At 39.0% G+C, this 13906-nt stretch overlaps 1 long non-coding RNA gene across 1 annotated transcript; it reads left to right on the forward strand.

Moving 5' to 3' along the window:
- The first annotated feature begins 11231 nt into the window (after window positions 1-11231).
- LOC114299873 (uncharacterized) lies at window positions 11232-11982 on the forward strand. Its single transcript, XR_014363288.1, has 2 exons — window positions 11232-11293; window positions 11755-11982. It is a non-coding gene; the product is annotated as an uncharacterized LOC114299873 (long non-coding RNA).
- Window positions 11983-13906: the final 1924 nt, after the last annotated feature.

The raw sequence follows: 13906 nt of genomic DNA on the forward strand, positions 1-13906 counted from the left end.
TGTGCTTATGTGGAGTGAATTACAGTTGTCCATGCATTAGGACGTGAGTGTTTAGTTTCCGCACATTTATGAATGTGCTAATGTTCTGTGTTACCTTTATTAGGATGTCAGGACGAGGAAGAGGTGCTAGGCGTGGTAGACCTGCGAGGCAGGAAGTACCGTTACCGGGTGAGATTCCGGCAGTGCAGGAGGGGGTTGGTTAGGCCAATGTGGCCGAGCCAGTGGGTCAGCAGGCTATGGGTGCCTTGGCCAGAGAGATAGCAGGAGCTTTGGGTATTCTTAGAGCTGGGAATCAGGCCGCTGAGGCAGGGCCTTCTTTCTTGAAGAGGGAGTTCTTCCGGTCTAATCCGGATGAGTTTATTGGGGATTCGAAGGAGCCACTGAAGGCTGATGAGTGGCTAGAGCAAATGAGTAAGACGTTCGAGATGCTTGGCATCGAGGACGGAGCACTGAAAGTGACCTTGGCATCCTTCCAACTGAAGGGAGATGCGGGTCAATGGTGGAAGTACGAGAAGGCTCGTGTTGGTGGTACTTGGGAGGCGTTTATAAATGCTTTTCAGGAGAGGTTTTTGTCTGCAGCAGCTAGAGAGAAGCTGAGGGATCAGTTTAGCCGGCTTAATCAGCACGGCTTGTCAGTGGCCGAGTTTGAGGCTACTTTTACCAGTCTGTCCAGGTTTGCACCTGAACTGGTGGCGTCTGAGGAACGCCGTTGCTATGAGTTTGAGCGGAAGTTGAGGCGGGGCCTCAAGTTGAGGGTTGGTGGGTCTTACATCCGAGAGTATAGACACCTGGTAGATGCTGCAGCTCATATGGAGCTTATGATGCAGGAGGAGGATGAGGAACAGAGAGGCTCCAAGAGGAGCCAGGATGGTCAGGGTGATGGCAAGAGGCAGAGGGGTTCTAACCCTCAGCAGTCGCAGGGTGGTGTTGCTAGATCGACCTTCCAGTGCCGAGTGCAGGCTCCGGGAGAGGTGGTCAGGGGGATTTCACCTGTTACAAGTGTGGCCAGCTGGGTCACAAGGTTTCTGTTTGCCCACAGAAGGGTGGGGGTCAGAGAGCTGTTTCTTCTTCAGCTAGATCACAAAGTCAGAGTTTGGGCAGGGGGCAGCCCTTGTCTTGTTATCAGTGTGGACAGCCTGGGCACCTGAAGAGGTTTTGCCCACAGTTGAGTGCCACTTCGGGAGCGTTTGGTTCTAGGCAGACGCAGGGTTTTCAGCCAGCTCAGTCTGTGCAGGCCTCGAGGGCCAATCCGGGAGCTTCGTCATCCCAGTCTATGCAGCAGTCTTTTGCTCCGAGAGGTGAGCAGGTAGACCAGGGGCCTACGGGGCGCGTGTATGCTGTTACCGCGCAGGATTTAGTACCGGCTCCATCAGTAGTGAGAGGTACTTTTCTGTTTTGCAACTTGGTTGCTAGTGTGTTGATAGACACGGGTGCATCTCATTCTTTTGTATCTGCTGCATTTGCATCGGTTTTGGAATTGGAGTTAGCACAGTTAGCATCTCCTATTTGTGTGGTATCGCCTTTGGGTGGTGAGTTGATCCTGAAACAGGGTGTTAGAGGATGTGATATAGAGGTCGCCGATTATAGGCTTCCTTTTCCATTTGTTGTCATGCCCATGAAGGGTTTTGATGTTATTTTGGGTATGGACTGGTTATCGTCATACCGGGCTGTTATTGATTGCTACCGCCAGAGGGTCACGTTATGTACCTTGAGCGGGGAGTGGTTCCATTTCTTGGGAGACCGGGTTGGTAGTGTTTTGCCACCGGGGTATGATTCGCGAGGGCGAAGTGAGCTTAGTAGTCTACTTGCCAGCTTTGAGAGTGGTGAGAGTGGTGAGACCCAGCATGTATTGCCGAGGGTGGTTTGTGAGTATTCGGATGTTTTTCCCGAAGATCTTGTTAGTTTGCCACCTCACCGAGAGATAGAGTTCTCTATCGATTTAGTGCCTGGTACGGCGTCGATTTCTATGGCACCTTACCGTTTTGCTCCAGCAGAGTTGGTTGAGTTGAAAGTTCAGCTCCAGGAATTGCTAGATAAGGGCTTTGTTCGCCCTAGTGTTTCGCCATGGGGAGCACCGGCCCTCTTTGTTAAAAAGAAAGATGGTGCCTTGAGATTGTGTATTGACTACCGGAAGTTGAATCGGGCTACGGTTAAGAATAAGTATCCTATGCCCCGTATAGATGATTTGTTTGACCAGTTGAAGGGTTCCCGTTGTTTCTCTAAGATAGACTTGAGATCGGGTTACCACCAGTTGAGGGTCAGGGAAGAGGATATTCCGAAGACGGCTTTCCGTACGCGGTATGGCCATTATGAGTTTCTGGTAATGCCATTTGGGCTTACCAATGCACCGGCAGTCTTTATGGACTTGATGAACCGGATTTTCCGGGAGTTCTTAGACCGATTTGTGGTCGTCTTCGTAGACGACATTCTTATCTATTCGCCTTCTGAGGAGGAGCACGAGGCACACTTGAGAGTGGTGCTTGAGTTGCTTAGAGCCCATAGGCTGTATGCCAAGTTTGGGAAGTGTGAGTTCTGGCTGAGGGAAGTCAAATTCTTAGGCCACGTGGTATCCGGGGAAGGGGTGTCTGTTGATACATCCAAGGTTGAGGCAGTGCAAGATTGGGCACAGCCTAAGAGTGTGTTTGAAATCCGCAGTTTTCTGGGATTAGCTGGGTATTACCGTCGGTTTGTGAAAGATTTCTCCAGGCTAGCGTCACCGTTGACTAGACTGACTCAGAAGGGAGTCAAGTTTGTGTGGAGTGAGACTTGTGAAAAGTCGTTCCAAGAGCTGAAAGTTAGATTGACCACCGCTCCGGTGTTGATTATTCCGGAGAGAGGGTTGGGTTATACGGTTTATTGTGATGCCTCACGAGAGGGTTTGGGTTGTGTGTTGATGCAAGAAGGGAAAGTGGTAGCTTATGGCTCATGTCAGTTGAAAATACACGAGAAGAATTACCCCACACACGACCTAGAGTTAGCAGCAGTGATCTTTGCCTTGAAAATCTGGAGGCACTACCTTTATGGTGAGAGGTTCGAGGTATTCTCGGATCATAAGAGTTTGAAGTATCTGTTTACACAGAGAGACTTGAATTTGAGGCAGAGGAGGTGGATGGAGTTCATCGGGGATTATGATTTTGAGTTGCACTATCATCCGGGAAAGGCCAATGTTGTGGCCGATGCCCTTAGTAGGAAGACCATTGGTGAGGTAGCTTGTATAGCCATCTGGGAATGGGAGATGTTGGGAGCACTTGGTGAGTTTGATTTGCTACTGGGCGAATCTGTTGAGGCTGCGGCCTTGTTTTCTATTGTTGCGCAGCCTACACTTGTGATTAGAGTGTTAGAGGCACAGAGAGGTGACCTTGAGGTAGAATCCCTCCGAGAGAAGATCTCCAGTGGGAAAGTTGAGAAGGGTTTGACGGTGTATCCCGACCTGAGTGTGAGATACCGAGACCGTTTGTTTGTACCGGAGTCTTGCCGAGAGGAAGTACTCCGAGAGTTTCATCATTCGCGCCTTGCAGTGCATCCGGGAGGTACTAAGATGTATCAGGATTTGGGTCGCCAGTTTTGGTGGCGGGGTATGAAGAGAGATGTGGCTGTTTTCGTATCGAAGTGCCTTACTTGCCAGCAAGTGAAGGCCGAGCATCAGAGGCCAGCGGGTTTGTTGCAACCCTTGCCTATTGCCGAGTGGAAGTGGGAGCATGTCACTATGGACTTCGTTGTAGGTCTTCCGAGGACTCAGCAGGGTAGTGATGCTATTTGGGTGGTTGTAGACCGGTTAACTAAGTCGGCGCACTTTATTCCTATGCGCGTGAGAGATTCGGTAGATCATCTTGCCGATTTGTATATTCGGGACGTAGTGAGATTGCACGGGGTCCCAGTGACGATCGTCTCAGATAGAGATCCTCGTTTTACTGCTAGGTTGTGGCAGAGTTTGCAGAGTGCTTTGGGCACTAAGTTGACCTTTAGTACGGCTTATCATCCTCAGACTGACGGGCAGTCTGAGCGTACTATCCAGATCCTCGAGGATATGCTTCGGGGTTGTGTCCTGGACTTTAGCGGGACGTGGGAGAGGCACTTGCCCTTGGTAGAGTTTGCCTATAACAACAGTTTTCAGTCTAGCATCGGTATGGCACCATTTGAGGCCTTGTATGGCCGACCGTGTAGGTCTCCAGTTTGTTGGGCCGAGGTGGGTGATGCACCTTTGTTGGGTCCGGAGTTGGTTAGGGAGACGACGGAGAAAGTTGAGCTTATTCGTAGGAGGCTTGTTACAGCCCAGAGTCGACAAAAGAGTTATGCCGACCGTAGGAGGAGGCCTTTGGCGTTTGAGGTAGGTGATCATGTCTTTCTGAAGATATCACCTAGACGAGGCCTGATGAGGTTTGGGAAGAGTGGGAAGTTATCCCCTCGGTTTATTGGTCCTTTTGAGATTCTTGAGAGGATTGGTGAGGTTGCTTATCGGTTAGCCTTACCGCCGCAGTTGTCCGGAGTGCATGACGTGTTTCATATGAGTATGCTTCGGAAGTATGAGCCAGATCCATCACATGTGCTGGATTGGACCGATTTAGAGGTAGATGAGGATGCCTCGTATGAGGAGAGACCGGTTCGGGTCTTGGATAGGCGGCATCAGGTCCTGCGTGGCAAGACCATTCCTTTGGTGAAAGTCTTGTGGAAACATCACGGAGTGGAGGAAGCCACTTGGGAACGTGAGTTGGGAGTCCGTGAGAAATATCCAGACTTGTTTGTTGATGTGTGATCTTGTGTTTAAATTTTACATTTTGTTGAACTTAAGAGCTTTTATATATGTCTTAAGTTGTGAAACATTGAAAATGTTTTGATTAGTGGAAGTATGTTTTGGAACTTGCCTCACATGGAAGTTGAATGTGACACTATATGTGTTGAATATATTATTGAAATTGGAAAGATAGTGCATAATGTTGATGCATGTTGAAAATACATATGTTGTTTACATATTGTGATATGTCTCTTGTTAAAGAGATGGGATGACCGGTAATGGGTCGAATTGTTGAATGTTAAAGTGTAACATTGTTTAAAATGGAGAAAAACTTGTTTTTGCAAACTTGTGCTTAATTTCGGGGGCGAAATTCTTTAAGGGGGGGAAGTTACAGCGATCCCGGGTTTACCCTTGTTGTACAGTGATCTGGACATGTGTCTGTGGATGTTGGTTGTTGTTTATTATCATGTTTGCATCATTTTTACTTCGTATTTGAGTTATAGGATGTGTTGGGCAGGTTTGTTTCAGGTTGGTTGTGTTTGGAAGCCTAGTGTTGCTGCCCAGATTTTTGGTCCTTCGCTCGAGCCAGGAGTTTGTCGCTCGAGCGAGAGTTGAGTTGTGTCTGGTGGGTCGAGCCAGGGTGGCTTCGCTCGAGCGAGTGTTGCGTCTGGTTCTGGACCTGAGAGCTGCCTTTCTTGGCTCGAGCGAGCTTTTCTTGGCTCGAGCGGTCTGGGTTTTTCTTCGCTCGATCGAGAACTTCTTCGCTCGAGCGAGAGTTTTCTGTGTCTGGTCGCTCGAGCGACCAAGTCTTCGCTCGAGCGAGAGTGTTTTATATCAGCGGACAGTAGCGTTTTAAACATCACTTTTTCACTTCCTTTCTTTGATCAAACCCTATATTCGACACCCTCTCTCTCTAAACTTACTCTCTCTCTAAGATTTGATCTCCCTAAAGTGTGAATCTAGCCTAGAGCCTTTGTTAAAAAGATAGAGGGCGTTGAGAGCTTTGATTTAATCTGAAAAAGTTTGGATTTGGAGCAAGTTGATCTTCGAGTCTTCATCTCCTTTTTGGCTTAAACTTCGAGGTAGGGATATCCTACTCCTCTCTATAGATTTTGTCTTTAAATTTTGGTATTTTGAGATGTTGGGCTTGGCTTGGTAATTTTGTGAAAGTTTGGGGCTTTTGTGCAATTTTACAAAAGTTGGGGGTTTTATTCATAATAAACCTAGATGCATGTTGGGCATAGAGAAATGGAATAAATGTTAAATCATTGATGAAAATGGGACCTAAGGGTTGAAATGGTAATTATGGATAACGACCTAATTACATTGTTTAATTAATTGGGATGATTAATTGTGAGAAATGGGGAAATGAAATGTTGATTGAATATCCATTGTGCATTTATTTTCTGTTTAGAAATAACTGCTTTGGGCTATCGGTGGAGGATAGTCGTGATTGTTGTAGACAATGCATGATGATTAGGCAAACTGAAACTAATCAATGAAATGTGTCATGGAACTTGACGGTTGATAGAATACATTAACTGTATGTATTGGGTGATTGTATATAGAACCAATGTGTTTATATACGTTATGTGTAGAGGAGGAGATAGGGGATGTACTCCGCGGTTTAGGGGAAGATAGGGGATGTACCTCTAAACCGGATAGCGTTGGAAGAAGATAGGGGATGAACTCCGTAGACACAGCTCATATGCTTGTCTAGAGAAGTGAAGATAGAGCTTATATGCTTATCTTAATAAAGTGTGGATACAGCTTATATGCTTATCTGAATGTGGGATATTGCTGTTATACATATCTGTTGAGAATGTGGATATAGCTTTTATGCTTATCTGAATGTGAGATATAGTTTTATACATATCTGTGGAAATGATGATAGAGCTAGCATGCTTATCTGTTGAAAAAGGGAAAAAGAAAGGTAACTTAGACTCATAAGTTGTATGACATAAATGTGTAATTTATGTGAATGTATCTGTGTTAGCCATCTATCAATTGCTAATCTTTTAGTCATTGTTCATGGTTGGTTTAGTGTATTTCTACTGGGCTGTGGCTCACCCTATATGGGAATATCATTTTCAGGTACAGGAAGCATGCCACCTCCAAGGACATAGCTTGGGAGGCTTGAGGCGGACATAATGTTGTCATTTTACTTTTGGATGTATTACATGTAAATACAAGCCAAGGGCTTAAGGTGTATGAGTTAGTACTCTTTTTGTTGTAACCAAGTGTTAACTTGGAAAGCTGTAAGCCCGTAGGGCATTTTTTTTTTTTTTTTTTTTTGATGTTAACATGTAATACTTATGTAATGGGACTCTAATGAATAAAAGAATGTGGTTAGTTTATATGTAAATGCATGTCTTATCTGATGGGTTTAATGTTGTTATTTTGTGGGCGTTACAGGAAATTTAACTTTTGCCAAACACCCCCACACTTTTAAGTATTTGTAGGAAGGTGAACGACCTTTCCACAATTCATAAGGAGTGCTGTTGGTTTTCTTGTGGGGTATTCTATTAAGAACATAATTAGTAGACAAAAATTGCTTCCCCCCCACAAGTTCTGTGGTAAGCCTGAACTTAGTAATATGGGTGCTGTAGTTTGGTGAATGATGCCATGTTGTGCACAAAATACATTTAATGGTGCATCATATTCACCACCCCTATCACTTCTAATATAAATCAATGAATTTTAAAAAAAATTCAAGAAAAAACCAAAATAATTATGACTACTCAAGTCAGAATTAATGTTTTGACAAAATCATATCTTCATAAAAAAAAAAATTTGCCTAAGAATCAAACAATTCAAAAACCCATTTGATTGTATACATTCTTGCAACTCAATAACAAATAAATGTCACTGTCATAAAAATATTTGTGACAGAAGAAAATTAAATTATCTCAACTAATGCAAGAGATACACCCCCATATAATAAAATGGTTCATGGTTTAACAAATTCTACTACGCAAGTAAAATAATTATTAATGACATCTCATGTCACATAATTCAATAATCAACATAAAAGATTTCTTAAATTACTTCCCAATTAAACAGACCGATATAATTACATACATCTTCATGTTTAAATTTCTCTGGTGTTTAAACACCCATTCAAAATTGATTAGAAATATTCAAATTAACCTGCTTATGTCCAAAGTCGACATAACAATTTAGCATTCCAAATCACTTGAAATTATTGTTAAGAAATAATTTGAGTTGATATCATACATGCATACCAAACGCATCAACTAAAAATAATGAATTAACAAAATAAATTAATCATGCACGATCCCATCACTTGCATCATGAAATAAAAGAATTCTCAACTCATAAATAAAATCCAACGCATTTAAACTTTAAACTTCAAAATGACAAAACATACTTTCATTTAATAAGTTTGATTTGTACATAAATAAACAAATTAAATATGCACTAAAATGTTCTTGTGAATATATATATATATATATATTTTTTTTTCCGACTCAAGTGCAGAAACAATTCAAGACTATGAATCCACATTGTAATAAAAATAAAATTAGTTTGTAAAACTAATAATTTACTCTAGAAACAAATTCTTCCATGTATACTCACGATGAACTATGATAAAGTCAAAATAATTAACACCTTTTCACAAAGGGTTCAAAAAAAAAAAATGGTCTACCAAACGAAACCATAAATTACTTACAAAATTAACAGATTGTGACCGAGTCACAAAGTTACATGATTGATTAACAAAATTAATTTTCTAGTTACTAAAACTAGAAAATAAATTACAATACAAAATAATTTTATTTTCCTTGTTACTAAAACTAGTAAAATAAAACACCGAAATTATATCTGATTAAAAAAATCAGAAAACCAAACCACAAATTAATTTTCTAGTTACTTAAACCAGAAAATAAATTATAACACAAAATTATTTTATTTTTCTTGTTACTAAAACTAGAAAATACTGTAATTTTATTTTCCTTGTTACTAAAACTAGAAAATAAAATACCACAAAACTATCTGATTACAAAAATCAGAACAAATACAAAATAATTTTATTTTCCTTGTTACTAAAACTAGAAAAATAAAATATCACAATAATTTTCTGTAACACAAATTAATATTCTGCAATTGTTAATGACACCAGTATATTACTACTAGTTGTCAAAGAAAAGAGACAGTATATTACTACTATCTATCAAATAGCATAAACACTATTTGTTTTTCCAACCAGAATATGTCTTATGAAATCACAGAAAATTAAATACAATGAAGATTCCAAAAAGTATCTGTCTTAAGATTGTTGGACAATCTTCACTGTATTTAAAAGATTTAATTCTATTGTGTACAAAACAACAACTAGAATTTAAAGAAATAAAGAAAAGGAGAGAATTTGTTTGATTACAAAAATCAAACTCGAAATAATAAATAAATAAATAAAAACAGATTTTATTTTGTTACAAAAACAAAATTAAAATCTGATTTAAATAAATAACAATAACACAAAAATTAATTAAATAACTTACTTGATTTAATTTCTTCGAATTATAATCTGATCAAGTCTAGTGTTTGACACTGTGTCCTTAAGACAGATTCGTCCTCTCCACGGTACTTTCAGAATGTGAATGTCTATCTCCAACGATAAAATGATCTACTACAAACAATAGCAGCACTACAAATTGTTTGTCTAACGAACACACAAAGTGTTTATACTCTCTCTGACAGGAAAATAATGCAGCAAAATGAAGAGGATGTTTGCAGAATTATGAAGGACGAAAATTAGAGTTAACTAAATCCAAATGAGGGCTGTCCTATTTATAGATGGAATGGTGGCTCTAGGTTTTTGAATTGAACAGGTATGGTACCTATTGGTTTTGAATTCAAATAGATTTGAATCTGTTGGGTTACAATTCAAACAGATAACAAAAACGGGAAGGGCCTTGTTTGGGTGTACAGTAAATCCGGATCAGATTATTTCCGGTTTAATATGGGAAGGGCCCTGTTTGGATGTACAGAAAAACCAAACCAATTTAATTTGAATTCTGGATTTTATTTTACCAAAAATAAAATTAAATTCAAATGTTTTTGACCCAAAAAGATTAGTATTGGGCCGGACAAGCCCAACCAAACCACACACCACGCACTCGCGCCCAAGCCCAGCCCGACCGGACGGAAGGCGGCGGCGGCGCGCGTGTGGTGGTTTTTTGAGTCCAATGGGTCTAGTCCATTTTGCCCATAACCTCTCCCTCTAAAACACTTGGGTACCCCTTGGGGCACACCCCAAGTACCAAACCCATGCCTTATAAACCCTTTCAAAACCTCCCACCAAATCAATGTGGGACAAGCCTTATTCAAACCTTTAAGGAATTTCTACCAAAACTCCATTTTCATGGTGCACACTTTGGCTTCAATTTCCCATTCACTCGGTAATGATTTTGAGCAACCAAATATACCACGTGAATCAGAACGCGGCATAGAACGCGTTACCACTTTGACCCGTGAAAATCGACACACGGGACCCACCTAAAAAATAGACCGAACTTAGGATAAAATTTTGGTTTTACCCAGAATTTATAACCATTTCCAACAATTTTTACATCAGATCTGTTGCTTTTGTTTATGTTTTGCATTGCCTTGCAAAGTAATTATGAAATGTGATTTATGGTCTTCGCTTTGATTAGGTGTAGCAAATTCATTATTTGTTAGGTGTGGGCATGAGAAGCACTCCTTATGTTAGTACAAAGACTTTAAAAAACTTTTGGTTATTTTCCCTAACAGTCAATTTTAGGTAGTAGTAACACTTGTTAACAGAAAAAAGTATCCCCAAAAAGGAATGTATGAACCTAATTTACTATGGGTGTGTCCCACATCACTGTATTTGAATCTACACAATTTGCTTTATTTATGGGAATTTTTTGGGATATATAACTTTTTACTTTTAGGTAGGCCAAAAGTTTGGCATCTCACACTCACAATGATTTATTTAAAATCTGCACCCTTCTGAGCCAAACTTAGACTTAAATAATTAGGTGTGATATGCACATGTATGCATACATCTACATATATGTAGACATGTTTTGTATTATGTGCACACTACTTTTCTAATAATTATTTAATTTTTTAATATTTGATAGGAAAATATGATACAAACACAGGCTAATCACCTCTCACAACCGGGATCAACCCTTTTGACTGCAGAAGAGCTGTCAATCAAAGTCCTAAAGCCAAGGTCTGGCTATGTGAAAGGACTTGGCATGAGACCTTCATCCTCTATTAGGAGGACCACTACCGTATATGCTGAAACAAATGATTATGTGAAGCGCCTTGAGGTGCAAATAGAGACACAGAAGGAACAAATACAAAATGTAGAACAATAAAATAGAAGATCTTAAAGAAGATATGAACAAGGATTCACTGGACACTTTGGAAGTGGAGGGGACTCATCCACAAGTGGAAATACTTCTTGGTAAAGTATATTAACTTTAATATAACAAATTTTATAAAAGGATTCACTGGACACTTTGGAAGTGGAGGGGACTCATCCACAAGTGGACATACTTCTTGGTAAAGTATATTAACTTTAATATAACAAATTTTATAAAAGAATACATGTTTGAAGAATTAGAAAGTAATGGAAACATGCATAGGACATCCAATTTGTACAGGTGTACGGGATGTATAAATTGTGAATTAGTCTAAAAAATATTTCTTTTTCTCTATACTTAAAGATTCAAAAAAGGCCGTCGAAAGGCTAAATTATCACACAACCACAGATTTGTATAGGAACCAATAGAAACACCTTAGGGGGGACCAATATAAGTTGTATGAACTTACGGCACATTAATGGGATGCACCATTTGTGAATTAGCCTTAAAATTAATTTTTTGTTCTCATAATCTCGAAAAAAAGTATGTTAGAGGGATAAATTGTATAATTGATCTAATTGTGAATTGATGAGTTACTAATGTTTTTAATCTTTTGTATAATTAATTAATTACTAAAGCTTTTAATTTATTTTTTTGTAGATTGGATTGGGGTGGCATTTTTGACGTGCAACAATGATGTAATTTGCTTGAATGTTCATTTTTGTTTGATAAGGATACACATACTTTGTGGAGTTGCACTAGTTATTGTTGGATGTTTGGTGGAATTGTACAAGTTATAACTTTCGGATATTTTGTGGATATTGCACTATTTTATTGTATTAGGATGAAATTATTTGTAATGATGAATGGATATTTTCATTTTGTTAATTCGTAAATGTGTTGATGACAGGTTAGGTTAAGTTGTGATGGAATTGTTATATTCAATAGGTTTCAACATGAACAAGGTTTTATTTGTTGAACTAAAATTCAGATTTTGATAAAATAGGTATATAATGTGGAAAAAAATATTATGGAATTAGAATTAGTGACAAAATTTTTCATCCCTAAAGAAGGTTTTTTCGTCTCTTGTTTGGCTTAGGTGGAAGATTAATTTTGTCATGAATTCTTTATTTCATCACTAAATGAATTTGTCATGACGAAAAGTATTGTCACATTTTGTCACTATTACCCTCAATGTGTGACGATTTTTTTTGACATTATTTCATCATTTTTAATGATGAATTTGTTTTTGTCTCTATTGGTAGCTTCTTTGACAAGAAAATTTCATCTTCGTTTATATTAAACATGACAAAATTATTTCGTCTCTATTTCTTATATTTATGACAAAATACTTTCGTCTCTAATTTCTTTCATTAATGACAAAATATTTTGTCCCTAATTACTTATAAGTATGTTCCTCCAACAGAGTGTATTGGAGACAAAAAAATTCGTCACAAATTTATCATTTTTAATGATGAATTTATTTTTGTCTCTATTGGTAGTTTCTTTGACAAAAAATTTTCGTCTTCGTTTATATTAAACGTGAAAAAATTATTTCGTCTCTATTTCTTATATTTATGACAAAATACTTTTGTCTCTAATTTCTTCCTTTAATGACAAAATATTTTGTCGCTAATTACTTACAAGTATGTTCCCAACAGAGTGTATTGGAGACAAAAAAATTCGTCACAAATTTATCATTTTCAATGACGAATTTGTTTTTTTGTCTCTAAGACCCTTTAGCGACGATGCTTTAGCGACAAAATGGGTGACGAAAAATTTTCGTCGTAATTAGTTTGAGTGACGAAATATATACATTTTGGGACAAATTTGTTTTGTCTTTAAATCCCAAATTTGTTGTAGTGTCTGTTGCACAGTAGAACACTTACACTATTTTCCACCTAAAGACCAATTTTGTTCTGCTTGAAACGTACATTGCTGAATTTTGCATAGGTGACCGGCAGGCTAGAAGTGATGGCTTGTTATCCACAAATGGTGGCTTGCTGGCCACAAAAAGTGTCCTACCGGCCACTGTTGCCTGGTTCTTCCTGTTGCAACAAAGAGCAAACAGAGCAAGAGCAGGGTATTCTCAAGGGTTGTTTACACAACTCACACCTCCTTATCATCAAACAACAGCTCAAAGGAGCAACAAATTTTGATTCACAAACCATCAACGGATGCAATTTCATGATGGATTATATACCAAAAATGTGTAAGTTCAATGAATGTAACAAAACAAGACTCTCAAAATCACCTCCCTATCATGAATGATCAAGGGAAGTAGTTGATAATAAATCTTGAGCCGTTTGCATCACTCGTGAGTATGAAACGACTCAAGACTCAAGGATTCAATTAACGTCTGATTGAACCCAAACCAAATTATTATCTTGCCCTTCTTTAGTCACCAATTTTATTACTCAATTTTAGTTACTTTTCAATTCTTTAATCAATTAATTCCAAAAGTGAGTTTAAGTTCTCTAAAGGAGAGAAGTGTCAAACCAAGAGTTGGCTTAAGGCATGAGAGAGATGGCATGCCGTTGATAATGAACCCCTAAAAGGGATTAAACCATTAAGCATGACAACTTCAATCTCAAGCTTAAAAGAACAATAGGTTTGAAAGAACTCTCAAAGAAAAGTAGAAGCTAAGAAAGGAGGGAGGTTGCAGAGGTGATTAAAGGTGATCACAAGTAAGGAAAGCATGAAATAAATGCTATCAACTCTAATAGGATGGTGGCTAAGGCCTAAACCACCAAACATATGAGGATAATTGCACTACAAGCATGCAATACAAAGCTCAAATGCAGCAAACAGC

This window comes from Camellia sinensis, chromosome 3 (assembly GCF_055761805.1).
Source record: "Camellia sinensis isolate YWXY chromosome 3, ASM5576180v1, whole genome shotgun sequence".
Classification (NCBI taxonomy): domain Eukaryota; kingdom Viridiplantae; phylum Streptophyta; class Magnoliopsida; order Ericales; family Theaceae; genus Camellia; species Camellia sinensis.